Genomic DNA, 15,197 nt, shown 5'->3' with positions numbered 1-15,197 from the left:
TTGGAATAAGACAAATCCTGTGGATATTTCACGTGCACGTACTTCTCCTACAGACTTTTGCTGAGAATCAATGTTTTACATTAAATCTATCCTACCAAGAGTACTCCAAAGGTAGTGCTACACACAACAGTATTTTTTTAAAGTGCATTTTTGATCAAAATATATACCCTCTGCTTAAATTTTAAGTGGGAATGTACTTTGAGAAGGGTTTGGGTGGAGAGAGAAGGGGAATAGTTGGCTGCTTTTCTCTTTTCTGCCTTTTAGTTTTTAGAAATTTTCCTCTTTTGCTGTTACCCCAATCTTGCATCTATTCCTGCTTACAATAAGGGGATTGAAAAGGCAGAGATGAAAAAAAAAATACATATATGTTTTTAAATCCACCAGTTGGTGAGCTGTTTGTACATATTTTCATGTTTCTTTCTGGTTTTGGATTAAGTTTCCACTCCAAAGGTGCAATTTCCTGGTTAACATATTGGTCTGGAAGGACCCAGGGCTCGTGCAGACCTGGCACACGGCAGGAAGGCTGGCTCAGGGGGGAAAGCTGTTGCTTTTCTTTGCCTGCCGCAGACACGAGAGCTGTGAGAGTTCCCTTGGTACAGGAAAGTGTTGTGGTATTACACACAACATTTGTTGGTGTGGTAAGAGGATAGATCCTCCAGGCTCAAATAAACATTATGAAACCTGCCTTCTGCAAATCAGCTGCTTAAACTGTGCAAGAGAGGGTTTGGAATCTTGGATTTTGCTATGTAGCTGTTTGTGAAGAGCAATGCAAATCCTTATCATCAGCCTTCAGTTTTTATATACATGTGTATCATAGGGCTGGGCTGTGGAGGATGGTCACGTTCTGTTACATAGGATCCACAGGACAGGGGCAAATGGCCTCCAGTTGTGCCAGGGGAGAGTTTAGACTGGATATTAACAAACATTTCTTCACTGAATGAGTGGTTAAGCATTGGAACTGGCTCCCCAGGGAAGTGGTGGAGTCACCATCCAAAAGTGGAAGTGTTGGAAAATCAAGCAGATGATTCAGGGCAATTTGTGATACGGTTTAGTTGACAAGGTGGTACTTGGTTGATGGTTAGACTTGATGACCTTGGAAGTCTTTTCCAGCCTTGGTGATTCTGTGATTCTCTGATCCTCTTCAGACTGCTGCCCATGATAACCTGAATGATGCCCAGCTCCTGGTGATGGAAGATCCCCACTGTGAGGTGTTGTGTCAGATCTGAGTTCGGCGATGAGATGCAATGCAACACTGACAGAATACAAGCACAGTTTATCTTGTTAGACCTACCCCCATAATCTGTCTAGGAAAGGTTTGACTTTTTTGCATGTGTCCCAGAAAAATTAATAGAAATTCTTCTGAAAAAAACTGTAAGATTTTCACATCTTTTGGAATTTCAGCAGTGAGTCTGCAGAGTTCAGGCTTGTTACTAAGAACAGCCCAATGTATATTTCAGGGTGAAAAAATAATCATGTCACTTCTTTGGAACGTGATCTAAAGTTCACTGAAGTGAATGAAAAGGCTCCTGTTGGTTTTGAGCGGATCCAGCCTTTACACAGGGAACAGAAGACGTGTGTCTCATCTGCTTAAATTTGAAAATGTTATTGGTAATTTGTGTTGATAGAAAGAGCACATGGTAACTTTCTTTCTGCATTTATATAACAGGAGGCAAAAGCCTCAAGTTTGAAAACATTGAGGATTCAGTTGCCTATTTCCAGCACAATGAGAGACGCAGCCAAGGATTGGGCTGTTTTAAGAATATTTGATGGAAGGTAAAGCATTAGGTGCTGGTTTCCCCTCGGACAATGGTGTCCCATCGCCATCCCACCAACAGATGACAACCTGGTGAGCAATGTCACCTTCAAGCTTGCAAAAAGGCAAGATGGTTCTTCCTGAAACACCTGTATTGATGGGTTTTTTGTGAGTTTAATTCAAGTGATTCTTATACTCTCACTAAAACAACTGAGTCAACGAGTGCTGGAGGTTATCAAGGAATCCATTGCAGATGGGCCAAGCAGGTGCTGCAGTCTGGGGAGGTGACAGTCCCTGGTACTGCTCTGTGGTGGAGTGAACAGTGCTGGGCTTGGCAGTGCTGGGCTCATGGTTGGACTTGATCTTAAAGACTTTTTCCAACTGATCTTAAAGACCTTTTCCAACTGATCTTAAAGACCTTTCAATGATCCTGTGATTCAATGATGAATGTTTGGGAGTGCAGGACTGAGTTGTCCACACGGCTGAAAATGCGTAAGTGCTATTGCTCCCCTGGTGTGATGGATGGGGTTATCTGGAGCTAAAATTAATAGAGGAGTAATAGGAGAAAAGAAAAACAGCAGATGACTGCCAAAAATGATCTGTGATGGATCTTGTATTTTCAAGATATCCCTGTGTCAATGTGCTTGCAAAACAATCTCTTCTACAGCCTTGTCTACCATCACCATTTTGAAGAAGAGGTCTTTTCATGACTCACTTAAATTCATTTTATCTGATAGTCAAGAACAGCCTAATCTTTAATGCTCAAGTAAGTATGGCTTTTTTTTTTTTTTTAAGATGACATAGCATTCAAAACATTTGAAAGCCATGCAGACATATATTGCATAGTCAGAAATTGTGCAGGAATGAGATGGCTGAAGCTGTTCATCTGTAATAACACAGTGCTTCTCTTTTACACAAATTACTTTATTAAAATCAAGAGTTGCTCTGGATTTTCACCAGTATTAAAACAGGTGAAAGCAAAAAGACCAATTGACTTTTTATTTTTCTTCTTTTCTTTCCTTTCCTTTAGGTATGATGATTCAATTTGTTCCTTGCAACACTTAAACAAATACAGAAAATTAATAGAAATGTCAAGACACTGGAAAAAAACAACACTTGAAAGAGAAATTTTATGAATTGATGAGCTGAGAGCTGAGCTGGTACCAGCAGAGTGGGATCAGTCTGGATTTCCACATTTTTCAGCCATCTTCAAGACTGTTTCCTCGTGTTACATGAGCCAGAGGGAGCCTGCAACTACACACAACTTGTCGAAGAAACTTGCACCATCACAAGGCATCAGCTCTGCTCTCCAGAGACCAAATCTCCAGACAATCAACTCGTGTGTGCTGTTAATGCTTTGTTTCTCTCACTTCTCCCGTGTATAGGAAACTGTCAAGCTGAATTACACCTTATAAGGTGATAGGGAAAAGATCTAACATTTCTTTTTCCCTTTTACAAATTTTTACAGTGTGTGGAAGCTAATTTTTGTAGCCTAAAAACCAACCAAACAAAACAAGTCCTGCTGCTTTGGACCCGACATCTTTCAGGTAAACAAGAAAAGCTTTTGACATAATTTGCAATTATTATTGTTATTACTATAACTTTTTTAAAGCTCTGCTTTCATAAAAAGGTGCTGGAAGAGGCATGAGAACAAATGATGCTTATTGGAATCTAAATTTTTAAGTTAAAATACAACAAATGAGCACAAAAGTAGAAAAAGGGCAGAAGCCTGGCATCACCTTCTCAATCCCATTTCTGACTGTTGAAAGACAGTGCAGCCTCACTGCAGAGAACAACACTCCCCATCAGTGCAGAGATTTGAGAATTTCTCTATGATTCTTGCAAGAAAGGACCAAAATCAGTGATTTTCTTAGTGTTTCACTGAAATCTGCCCAGCGAGGACTCCAGAGCTTTCCAGCATTGTGAGCCACTTTCTTTTTGATAATGGACAAGCATCATATTTCAAAGACCTGCACAAGCTCCTGGGTTCCCTGTGGCAGACAGCAAGAGCTGTGCTCACTCCTGACTCTCTGCAGAGTTAGAGCTTGGCAGTTGCTGTGCCAAAGCAGTCAAACCCCACATCTCATTTCATTCAACAAAAAATGAAAATGGTGAGCTGTACACACCGCTGGCGTTTCTGTTCCCTGCCAGCACTTTGACACATCTGGCAAGAAAGTTCACTCAATGAAGTGTTTTCTACCTTTCTATCTTTTTGTGGCATTGCTTGAAAAATCCAGGTTTGTCAATTCCTGTGCTGCGTAATAAGCCCTGCAGATTGTTCCACACATTTATTGCCTGACTTCTTCCTATAGTTTTGGAATGTAGGAGCCAGGCAAGCATTTTCTCCGCAAATGCAAATTAGTCATCAAATTTATTCCATCTGGGGTTTGTATGTGTGCATGTATTCGTTGTTAAGTGTTTTAGCAAATACTAAAATCCCAGGTAGGTTAAGGGGACCAGCAAAATTCCTGCCCGTATTAAATGAATATTTGTGGAGGGTGAATTTTGAGTCTGCTGTGTAAAGCTTACAATGCTCAAGGCTATGTTCTTCAGCTAAATAGTTAAACTCTGCCCTAAGACCAATTTGCCCACAACAGTGGGAAAGCAGAAAAGGAGAGTTACTTGTAGTGAAGAACATACAACCATAGGAAAGGATTATTTGAGAAATTATAGCAAGCTGTTGAAGTCTTGGAGTCGTTCAAGAGGCTTCACTGTTTCCAACAGCAAATTGTTTATGAAGAGAAATAAAACAACCTATTTGTATTTTTTTTTTCAAGTACCTTTAGCAACTTGTAAGATTTGTGTCAGACTCCAAGTAGAAAATTATCACCAATTATATTCCAAAGAATAGCAATAAAAGCTTGGTAAAAGGAAAGCAATGCTGAAGCTTCTTCAGTCAGCTCAGTAGTTTTAATTGCTATGTTTTTTTCTGAAGGATATTTTTAAAACTCCGAGCCCATTTTCTCTTCTTTTTAAGTACCACGTCGTCTTGTTCTTGTTTTTCTCAAAATCACATTTTAGCTGTGTGCCTCTAGCTATTAACCCTGTGGATTTCTTTTAGATAGGAGAAAGATTGATTCCAGAAATCCATGAGCCTCAAAAATCACCACAGTGGGGTAATACCCCACTTATCTCCTGCTTCTGATGGCACAGAGGAAAGCATCTCTGTCCTCTCTTGCTGAGAAGGCACAGCAGCTTCACTTCTGACTCAATGGCCTTGGATAGACAGGTACCCTTGTCCTTCTTGTCTTTTTTTGTCCGTCTCTCACACCAGGTGACAGGAATTTCTCCCAAGAAGGAGATAACATTCTTCCTAAGTTCATGCCCTGTGGACAGGCTGTGGTTTCCTAAGGACCCCATGTTATCCTTGTTATCTGATGGAGGATGGCAGTGCTGGGATGTAGAAGCATAAAGTCTTTCTGGGACAGACAGATTAGAAAGTTTTTCATCCTCCCTGGAGCTGGAGGCTAAGAGAGATGAAATAAACTGCCCCTTAGCTGCTTACTGTTTACCTCGATGGCATGGGCTGTAAATTCTCGGTGGTAGGGTGGGACGAAATACATTGTTAAGCTATTTTCTATTCACTGCTTTGATTCATGGTGGCAGGACACAAATATCTCACTTCGTACTTTGAATCTTCTTTCATCAAATTTTAGTCTTGCAAGTTGGACTCTGCTTCCCTTTCAGTACAAGGTTTTCATCAGAGTTAGACTCCAGGTAGTCCTGTTAAACCCAATACAGGCACTTGCAAAGCCTTTGGATCAGCTGACATGCAGTTCAAGCTTTTAAATCTGCAGGGCAGAACCTGGGGGAGATCCCTCCTATTCCAAAAGTACAGACACACCTGCTGAGCATCAGAGAACCCCTTCCAAGCCCAAACTGCAGGCAGGTTCACTGGTGGAATGGCTGGTCCTGATACTGTCCCCCCTGGATGCAGCAAAGGAAAACACTGCTTCATGCTCCCATGAGGAACTGAAAGTTTTTATAATTAATAAACCTCCTCTCTCCAGTTTCATTTATCTGTATGGACTTGACAAGGTGGAAGGAGTTTTGTTTGAAGGCTTTTAAAATCAGTTTGTTTATTTGAGTTCTTCCTGTAAAATTCTCCATAGCTGGTTACTACCCAGAGTTTCAAAAATTGACCCTCTGCTGTGGGATTTGGGGGGAAGTGAAGCCTATCTTGTCCATAACTGTGTAATGGTGTCTGAAAATTTAAAAAGGAGCCTTGTGATTTTGGAATGACAAATCCTAACAGGGCAGAGGGAGGGAAGTGGAGGGGAGCAGAGTTCAGGGAGGACTGTGGCATAAGCTTTGCCTTCTGTTACCTGCAGGCACATTTAAACCAGCTGCTGCTCTATTAAAGAGGGGGTTTCTTTAACATCTAAGATATATGCATAAAAATATGATATATTTATTCTGACAATTTAACTGAGTATTTAGAGATAGCACCCTCTGCTTTAGATCCTTCTCAAAGGTAGGAACAATCAGAACTTTTCTCTTGCCATTTCAGCATGTGACAACCCAGTGCTGAGGACACCTGGTTCAGCACAGCCATTCCTCCTCAGACAGGTGAGCAATTCCCAAGGTTTGACATCCTGCCCAACCAGAAGCTTTGGCCATGGGACGTGCTCTTAGGTCTATGCTGTCTCCACACCCTGATGTGGATGCCAGCCATGAAGCCACTTCTCTTGCCCACCTTCACTCGGCAGAATAAAGCTGAGGGACCAGGTCCCCACGAGAGGTGTTAACAAAACATCAGTGAAACCAGTGGTACCGGTGGTGCTAAATCCAGATCCCAGAGCAATACCTCAGGTGGGAGCAGCCAATATGATCAATTGGGACAATGGGCAATGCTGGACCTCAGCTCTTCCCTTGCCCCCCTCCCCTCATATTTATAGGTTTCTAATTTCCGCTGGATAATGAATATCGCTCTTCATTATAATTATGTTAAAAGGTACCAGCATGATGATTCAGAAACCCTTGAAGATATAGTCATATTTTCAGCAACAGATGGATTTAACACTGCAGATGGAGTGTTAAGAGTGCAGGTAATAACAAACTCAGCAATGTACTGTACTGAAATATAATTGGAAAGTATTAATCATATATTGGTTACTTCAGCTTCACTAAGTAGATGTTTAATTTTCATCAATCTTTTTACCAGATTCCCGGAAAGATTTCTGTGCAGACAGAGTGTGGCTTTAGGTGAAGTGATTGCCCAGGTTATTAATGACTGAGGCCTTGATCTTGCAAGCATGTGCCCATGGCTTACCCAGGCATGCAGAACAAAAATCATTTGTGTTAATAAGGCTGTCAGAGGGGGCCCCATTCATATGGCCCAAGCTTCTGCTGCTGACCAGTCAGTGGTAAAGCCCAGACCCTTCCCTTCATGGGGGCTGCTGGAAATCTGCCAGCAGGAACGGCTGCCTGCAGGATTTGGGGCAGAATGCAGCAATTTGAAAAGCCCCACTTAGAGAAGTGAACCATCAGTCTAAGCCTTTGCAGGACTGGGAGTTAGAATATAGACAAAACAGGGGGTTTTTGCCATTCCTTATTAGTTTCTTTAAGTATAGACCTTTTGGAGTTATCTGCATACAGAAAAACTATCAGCTTCTATCCTCATAAACCTCGTCATCTTGGTGGGGTTTTTTAAACGCACCTCTTTGTAGAGGTTGTATTTGAACTCTGGATTATTCAGGATTATTATTTTGCTCTGAGCAGACCATGCAGGACGAGAGTAATCAGCGATGCCTGGTTGCATGCCATGACTCTGATTCTTTAATTAACGCTATTTATAACTAGGATATAATTTGTAGGATCACAAAGTGGTCCCTGCTCCAGTGTGCCACCTGGGGACTCAGGAAATGGGGAGTGTGGCAGGGCACAATTCCAGCTCATGCAAAAATCTCTTTTAGACCAGGAATATAAAACAGGGCTTTGGAGACAACAGAAACATTATTCTTTTGAATATGTTTTTTGTGGATGGTTTTTGTTGTCATTCTTTTCTGTGGGTTCAGAATTGGTGAGGCTGCATCTCCACTGATTTCCTTGTGAGGTTTTCTTTCCCTGGTGGGAGTGCACAGCCATGGTGTTCCATGATGACCATGGACTGACCAGATGGACTGTTGTAAACAACAACACAAGCATTCAACACCTAAATTTTAAGTCCCATGAAATATTTTGCCCAAATGTTTTGGTCTTTTGCTGAACTATTTAGTTTTTTTAGCTATATATGAACCCTGAAAATGTAACAAAAACTAGAATTCTCTCTGGAAAATTGACTCTCACTTGATGATACAGTATCTTTATCTTGACTGATAAGGAAAAAAAGATCAGGTAATAAAATTCAACATGACTGGAAATAAAATTGAGCATGACTAGAAACCACAGGTGGGCATGTTTAACAGTGCAAAATGAGTGTGCTGTCTACTTCCTGACAGGCTGTTGTACTCCACAGAGAGACGAACAGGTACTGATCGATTGACCGTGGTAATCAAATAAAGCTCTGTGAGTATAAATGGCTCTAAATATGGTGTCTCCTTAGGGGTACCAGTCAAGATGAGTGGTTTGTAACTCAGGTCCCACACTGCTTTTGTGGGGAGGGGGGAGCTTGTCACTAGACTGTAAAGATGAGTAGTATTTTTGTTTAATATTTCACTTACACCTTGAAATAAACTCTCCCTTATCTTCCCTTCCTATGCTGTCCATATTCTGTGGGTGAGCAGAGAGCCCCAGAGCTTCAGCAGGGATTGCAGGCAGGGATGGGTGTGTGGAGAGAGGATCAGCAGGATCGCCCTGAGCATCTCCATGCAGTGGAAGCTGAAGGTGTGGCACGGAGCTGATGAATGCACTGACTCGTGGGGTGACACAAAGGACATGAGTCACAGTGCATCAATCTTCCAATCTGAACATCCTTCTCCCATGTGCAAACTGGTAGGATGGACTTTTCATCTTACTGGCAGTATTTGAACCCTCCTCTCTCTTTTTGTTTTTCCTTCCTTACTTATGAGAATTAATTGAATCAAAAATTACTTAAATTGTCAGGTGTCTCGGTTTTGATTTAAATAGCGTCTTTTAAAACTTGTTCTGCATTTGTAGCACAGAGTTGTGCTGCCTGGGAGAGGTTCAGTCTCAGTTTTCACCAGCAGGACAGGACACTTGGTACTTGTTTGTGAGAAACAGGTGGGTAAAGCACTGCATTTACACATAATAATATAACTTAATACAAATTAAGAAGCTGTCTAGGTCTGTAGAGAAGATACTGGGAGGCAAAAGATACCCTTTAATAAATCATCTCATACTTTGCTCTAAAAGGCTCAAACTCCAGCTCAAGCAAAGAGCATTGAGCAAAGGGGTGTAATTTAAATCACTGGTACCTGTGAAAGCTGGAGAGCCTCTGTTCCTTCCCCATTGTCATAAGGACTTCTCCATGTCCCTGTCCAACCTGCATCATCTCAGGATATGCTGCTTAGTCTTTCCAGTTAGAGTGATGATGTTTTTAATTTCTGATTCGTGACAGAGTGTTTCAGATGAAAATTGTAATTCAAGCAAAATCATGAACACATACTTTATGAAGGCGTTTTATTTGCTAGCTCAGACTGTGTGAAGTTTGCTGGGTGCACCAGAAAATAAAGGTAAATATCTTGTTTTTCAAAACTTGATAAATTATTGACAAAGGAAAAATGCCCTGAGTTAATCAATCTGATGTTTTTTTCATCACTTGTCCCTGGAGGATTTAGATGTAGTGGATCGTGCTTTAGTGCTGGTCTGCTCTCATCATTTGCAAGAGAGAAAATAAACATTCCTGGGTCTCAACTCTTCATCAGTGTCTGAACTTGAATGAATCAGCTATTGAGCTGAAGGAAATGAAATATAAATTGACATGAAGAAAATGTTCTCCCTGCAGCTGCAGAAGCAGCTATGGTTGTCAAAAGCTGATTTTTATCCCTTCAAAGACCAGTATTTTGGGTCACATCATCCTATTCAATAACTGGTCTTTCTATAAAAGTTTAGCCTAAAGTTACTGCTTTAATACTTTTTAAAAAAAATTATTAGCGTAAGTTCAATGAAAGATTGTCTTAATTTCAGTTGTGACTTTTGGCACCCATTTAGAACGGAAAATCAGAATGCAAACAGCTTTTTTAAAATGTTAATCCTGTTTCTTCCTTGACCATTACTACAAACACAGCATTTAGTAGTCTCACAGAGTAATTTAAAGACATAGTAAGTATTCTTTTCGTCTGAGACTTATAACTCAGGAGTTTGTGTTGCAGAAGTGCTCCTGTCTGGGAGTCAGGTGGTTGTATTTGCTCACCTTGGTTTTGCTGGGCTTGCACACACAACTTTGCAATGATACAATGCCACCACTTATGGCACAAATGTTCTAAATAAATACTAAATAGTCTGTTTTGGGGAGTGATTTCAAACCATTTAGATTTCTGGTGCTGCACTCTAGAGCCCTCTGCTGCACTGAATTACCTGGAATAAGTTCTTCCAACTCAGGTTGCCCAATTACCCTTCTTGTCTTAAGTGGTGCCATTATTTAAATGTTATATTTTTCTGGGCAATTTCTTCACTATGCAACTTTCCTGGCTTTACTTCACGCTAAAATACACAGGGGAACATGTCACATTTTCTCCCTGCTCCTCTTCTCATGCATGCTTGGAGAAATGAAAGATCATTAAGACATTTGTCTTGTAAAATGCATTCATTATACAGGGGAGGAATCTAAAAGGAACAACTTGTTTGTTGATATTCTGGAGATGTTTTTGGACATGTATTGGGAGATGTCTCCATGCACAGATCTTTGATCATTCAGTTCTCTATCACAGCAACTACTCTGCTGTAGCAAAGATATCAAATTTTTTATCAAACTTAGATCATTGCTCGAGTTACTGGCATAGAGAACAGCTCTACTTCAACATACCAATCTTTTTTTCAAGTTCAACTCCTGCTTCTCTCTTTCTCCACCTACTTTTTCCCCCCACCTCCAATGGCCTCATCTTCTGCGATGGGAAAGCATTTTCCTTGCTGGTTTGCTCTTTCTCCCAGCAGCAGTTGCTCATCTTGTAGGCAGAGTGGACTTTTTAATCACTGCAAGTGCTGTATTTCCCTTTGAATACTCCTCCTATCGCCAGCTCTTCTACTGGATGCCTCCTAATTGCTGCTAAATAGCATAAATCTACCTTGAGATCAGCTGCACTGAGCATTTCTGGAAGTTGGATCTTTCCCCCTTGGATCCTCTAAAATCTATCCCTTGAGATCCCTTTGGTTTTCTTAGAGCTATTTTTATTATTATTTTCTTGGAGATGGAATTGATTTGGGACATGACAAAAAGTCACTTTGGTACAGCACTGAGGCCTGCTGAGTTTATAGGATTGAATCTTACATGTAAACATCTTTCCTCACATAACTGATATTTCTTATTTAACTACAGTACATTTTTAAAGATGATCCCTCTCTAATACTTGGTGGCCCTCCCTAACTAAATAAGATTTTTATGATTTTTAAAGGATTTGTACACTGTCGGATGAACAGATGTAACATGCACCTGTAGTCTCTCTCCACTGGGAACTATTTTTACTGCTACTGTTTAGAACTGTTCAGAAAATTTTGAACCAACTTTGTGATGAGAGAATAGACTTTTATGTAAAAAAGCTTTAGCGAAAAGCATCTGCTTTGTATGTCTAGTTTGGTTTTATTTTTTTTTTGCTAGAACTAAAAATTGATGTATGTCTTTTGACTTGAGAATTTCTGTTCAAAATACCAACATACCGTGGAAAAGGGAGATGGAGAAGATTTATCTGAGGACTTGTCAAAATTCTGTCCAGACATGGTGATGACAACTTCTGTGTTTTAGCTACTTATCATAATTTGTTGATGTTTTAGATACTCTTGTTTGATATTTGTATTCATATGGCTGAAGTAAATGGCTTATTTGGGATTTATTCCTGATTTTGCCATAGACTCATCTTCCAAGACATTGGCCAGGTTTTTTCTGCTTTATTTTGGGAGCTGGTGGATGAGGAGTGGAGTAAGCAAGGCAACCTGGAGACCCTTTAGCCTTAACTCTGAGGGTCTCAGTGCTCATATATTCAACCAATCATGAATTTCCAGTATGAATTAAGTACTTCCTGTTGCAGAGTACTGGGCAGACATGTGGACATAGAGTCACAGAATAGTTTGGGTTAGAAGAGACCTTTAAAGTTCGTCTAGTCCAACACACCTGCAATGAGCAGGGACACCTTCCACTAGCCCAGGTTGCCCAGACCCCCATCTAACCTGGCCTTGAACACTTCCAGGGATGGGGCAGCTTCTCTGGGCAACATGTGCCAGGGTCTCACCACCCTCATTGTAAAAAACATGCAAGAATATCCAGAAAGACAAAGTCAAACCAAACCAAGCACAGAGATAAAATAACAGCATCATCAGAAGAATGGAGGGTCTGTCCTTAGAGATGATCAGGAGTTTGGCTTATTGAGCTCAGCAAAACAAAGCCTGAGATGGAGATAAGTTACCCCCAATTATCTTCAGGGAATAAACATAGGGGGTAAATAAAACCTAAATTATTTACACTAATAGGGACTATTGGCAAAAAACCCCCAAACAGATTGAATCCACCATGAGAAAATTCAAGCCAGCAACTAAAGGATGGTTTCCATCCAGTAGAGGAAAAGTATTTTGAGCAGCTCTGAGCTCTGGGTGCTCCCTTCCCTTAGCTGGGATTATTCCTCTGACACCAGTGAACCCCCCTCAAGGCATTAGTTTCTTCCAGCTCTCGAATTTTTGTGTGTCCACCTGAGTGTGATTTCCAGGCTGGTGCTCTCTGCTCCCCTCTCGGGCATGTCCTGTGCAGACACCTCTGGAGGGATGGGTGCAGTGGCTGATTGCTGTTTTGATTAAGGTCTTCATCCACCTCTACCCACCTCCTACTGCTCTCCCAGTTTGTAACCTGAATGCTGCATCCCTGCCTGTTGATAACCAGTGGCTCAAGACTCACACGGGCACCTTGTGTAACAAGATTTCACCTTCATATTTAACCTAAATTACCACCTGGATGGTGGTAATTTTTTAGTCTGTATTTAAGCCTGAATTGTTTCAGGCCAGACTGCAGTGACAGGATCTACCCTGGGTAGAACCAAAATCGTGCTGTTGGCCCACTTGTAGGACCCATCATTTAGCAGGCAGAGACTGTCACACTGTCACAAGCTGGGCTGCACAGGAGCCAGCAGCAATGCTCAGCTTCTCTGGAGATGAGTCATGCTATTTTCAAACTATCTGGTTAATCAGTAAACTGAGATCTGCTGCTTTACAGACAATAATATAATATTTGCTTTGCCTTTGTGCACTACTTTACATCTTGGATCCCTTGCCATTAGGATTCGAAGCATATAGACTGCATCTAATCCAATTTATCCTGTTCATCTTGGCAGTGCTTGCAATGCTGACAGCTTAAAGAAAACACTTAATTTGACTAAGTGTTTTCAGTTTGCTTCTCAAAATATTTGAAATCATTAAAGGCAGAGTACCCCTGCACTGCAATACACATAGTCCTGACCTACTTCAGCAAGTTAATTGCAATTTGTGTGATCCCACGGCCTCTGATTATGCTGCAGGCTGAAGTAGTTTACCTGGTTAAGAAAGGGCTTGATGTTAGAGAATAATTCTCCTGTCTTGATGCTTTTTAATCTGACTTTTAAAGAGGCTCTTGGGGCAAAAATGAGGCGTACTGGAGACTTGGTGTGACATGTTCTGTCTCCTGCCTCGATGGGCAGGGCACAGGGGGCTGAGTGCCGAGCTCCCCGTGCAGATGCTCTCCTGCTGTAAGGCTGCTCAGTCCATGTATTCAGAGCTATTTGTATTCATTGCTACCTGTCAGAGGTGAGGCACAGCGCAGGGATGTAGAGCAGCCCTGGAAGTGCCCTGGTGAGCACAGGTGATTATGAATGGTGGCTCAGTAGCACTGGAGCGTGCCAGTGCTGATGGGGTCATGGGCTGCAGCCCCTTCCTCTGCTGGTGTGCTCATAACTGAGGACTTTTCACAAACCCCTCTGTGATGGCATCTCACCCTTCCCCTGCTGCAACCCAATGGGAAGAAATATCATCAAGGCTTGCTGTCAGTGACAAACACAGATCCCAGACACCAAGCACGATGGAAGAGAAGGGAGAGGACATACAGGAGAATGGAAATGGACCAAAAGGATTTATCAGTGCAAACAGTAAGTGTTGTACTGGTGTGAGTCAGGTGAGGTTGCAAATGTCAACACAGATAATGTCGAGGCAGTGTGAGCATCAGTACAGGCTAATGAGCAGAAAATACATCCGGAGCTCCTCGGTGCTCTCACACCTTGGTCAGTTCATTCATTGTGTCTCTTCTGCCAGTACAGGTCACAACAGCTTGCTTAGCTGCTGTGTCTGAGGTTTTGGGAGATGTCAATAAGCTCCCAATAGTCTGTGTGTCTTATGATCTGTTTTGTCATTTAGATTTGTGTCTACTGTAGTTAATGAGTCAAAAATTATGAAATAGTTATCTAATCCCAATTTCCTACAAAGATTACATTTAAAAAATCCTGTTACGAATGGCTGATTTTATTGCTGAAGAGGACCAGGATTCAGTATTGTGGTTTGGTAGCACTGGAGCATCTGTCTGCAATGATGAGACAGGTGAAATTGCCAGTCATTGTAGGACAGGTGATACAATCATGCTGCCACAAGACAGAGATAGCTTGATTTGGCACATCAACACGCTATAATTTTCCTCTGTGATATGTTTTGTTTCCTTTTAAATGATTTGCTCAAGGCTTCCCTTTCAGAGATGAGTGCTGGCAAGTTGCAATACCGCAGAGAAGGGAAGGTCCAGAGCTGCAACAGGAGTAAGGAACTTGGAAAAATGCAACTGGTGTGGAAGAGCGAACAAGGTAACTGGTGACAAGGCTCTGCTCCATCTGTGCCGGCACACTCCTGAGCAGAAGCATTCCAGCAATGTGGCATTTCGTCACGTTAGTCCTTTCCTTTCCAGTTTCAATAGCTGGTTATTTGCCTGCCTTTGGTGAGGAGACAAAGCCCCTCTTTGTGCAGTCACACAACGCAGTATCTCGTGTAACAGAGAAATGAAATGCAAATTTCTCTGATAAGGGAGGAACGGGGCTTGTCTGGGGGAGAAGGAAGCACTGTCTGGCTGCAGGAGCAGAAGAAGGCAGTACGGACCACTGCCTCTGCCATTCAGTCCCAAAAAGTGGAAGAAATTACAATTTGGGGAGTCTTCCGATAACATTGACATTAAAACCTTCCACAACCCCATTTCATCTTTCATAGAAAAGGGACGAAAATTACTCTGCTGTTTGGTGCAATTCAGCAAAGCATTTTAACGTGGACTTCTTTTTAAGGTACACAAGAAGTTGCCCAACTATCTGCACAGAACAATGTACACGCTAAGGCATTATTT

General features: G+C 41.6%; 1 long non-coding RNA gene across 2 annotated transcripts; it reads left to right on the top strand.

The window, feature by feature from the left end:
- Positions 1-867: 867 nt before the first annotated feature.
- Positions 868-11,930, top strand: LOC121665920. 2 transcript variants are annotated; one of them, XR_006016516.1, is made up of 6 exons: positions 868-3,300; positions 4,815-4,982; positions 6,264-6,322; positions 6,708-6,801; positions 8,194-8,260; positions 8,479-11,930. It is a non-coding gene; the product is annotated as an uncharacterized LOC121665920 (long non-coding RNA). The 2 variants fall into 2 exon arrangements; XR_006016515.1 differs by having other exon boundaries at positions 870-3,300; positions 8,194-11,930.
- The last annotated feature ends 3,267 nt before the right edge of the window (positions 11,931-15,197 follow it).

Source organism: Corvus kubaryi, unplaced genomic scaffold (assembly GCF_017639235.1).
Source record: "Corvus kubaryi isolate FWS band 111438036 unplaced genomic scaffold, C.kubaryi_AGA036_p1.0 37334, whole genome shotgun sequence".
Lineage (NCBI taxonomy): Eukaryota > Metazoa > Chordata > Aves > Passeriformes > Corvidae > Corvus > Corvus kubaryi.
The sequence above is the reverse complement of the archived record's forward strand: the minus strand, read 5'-3'. Positions and strand labels throughout refer to the sequence as shown.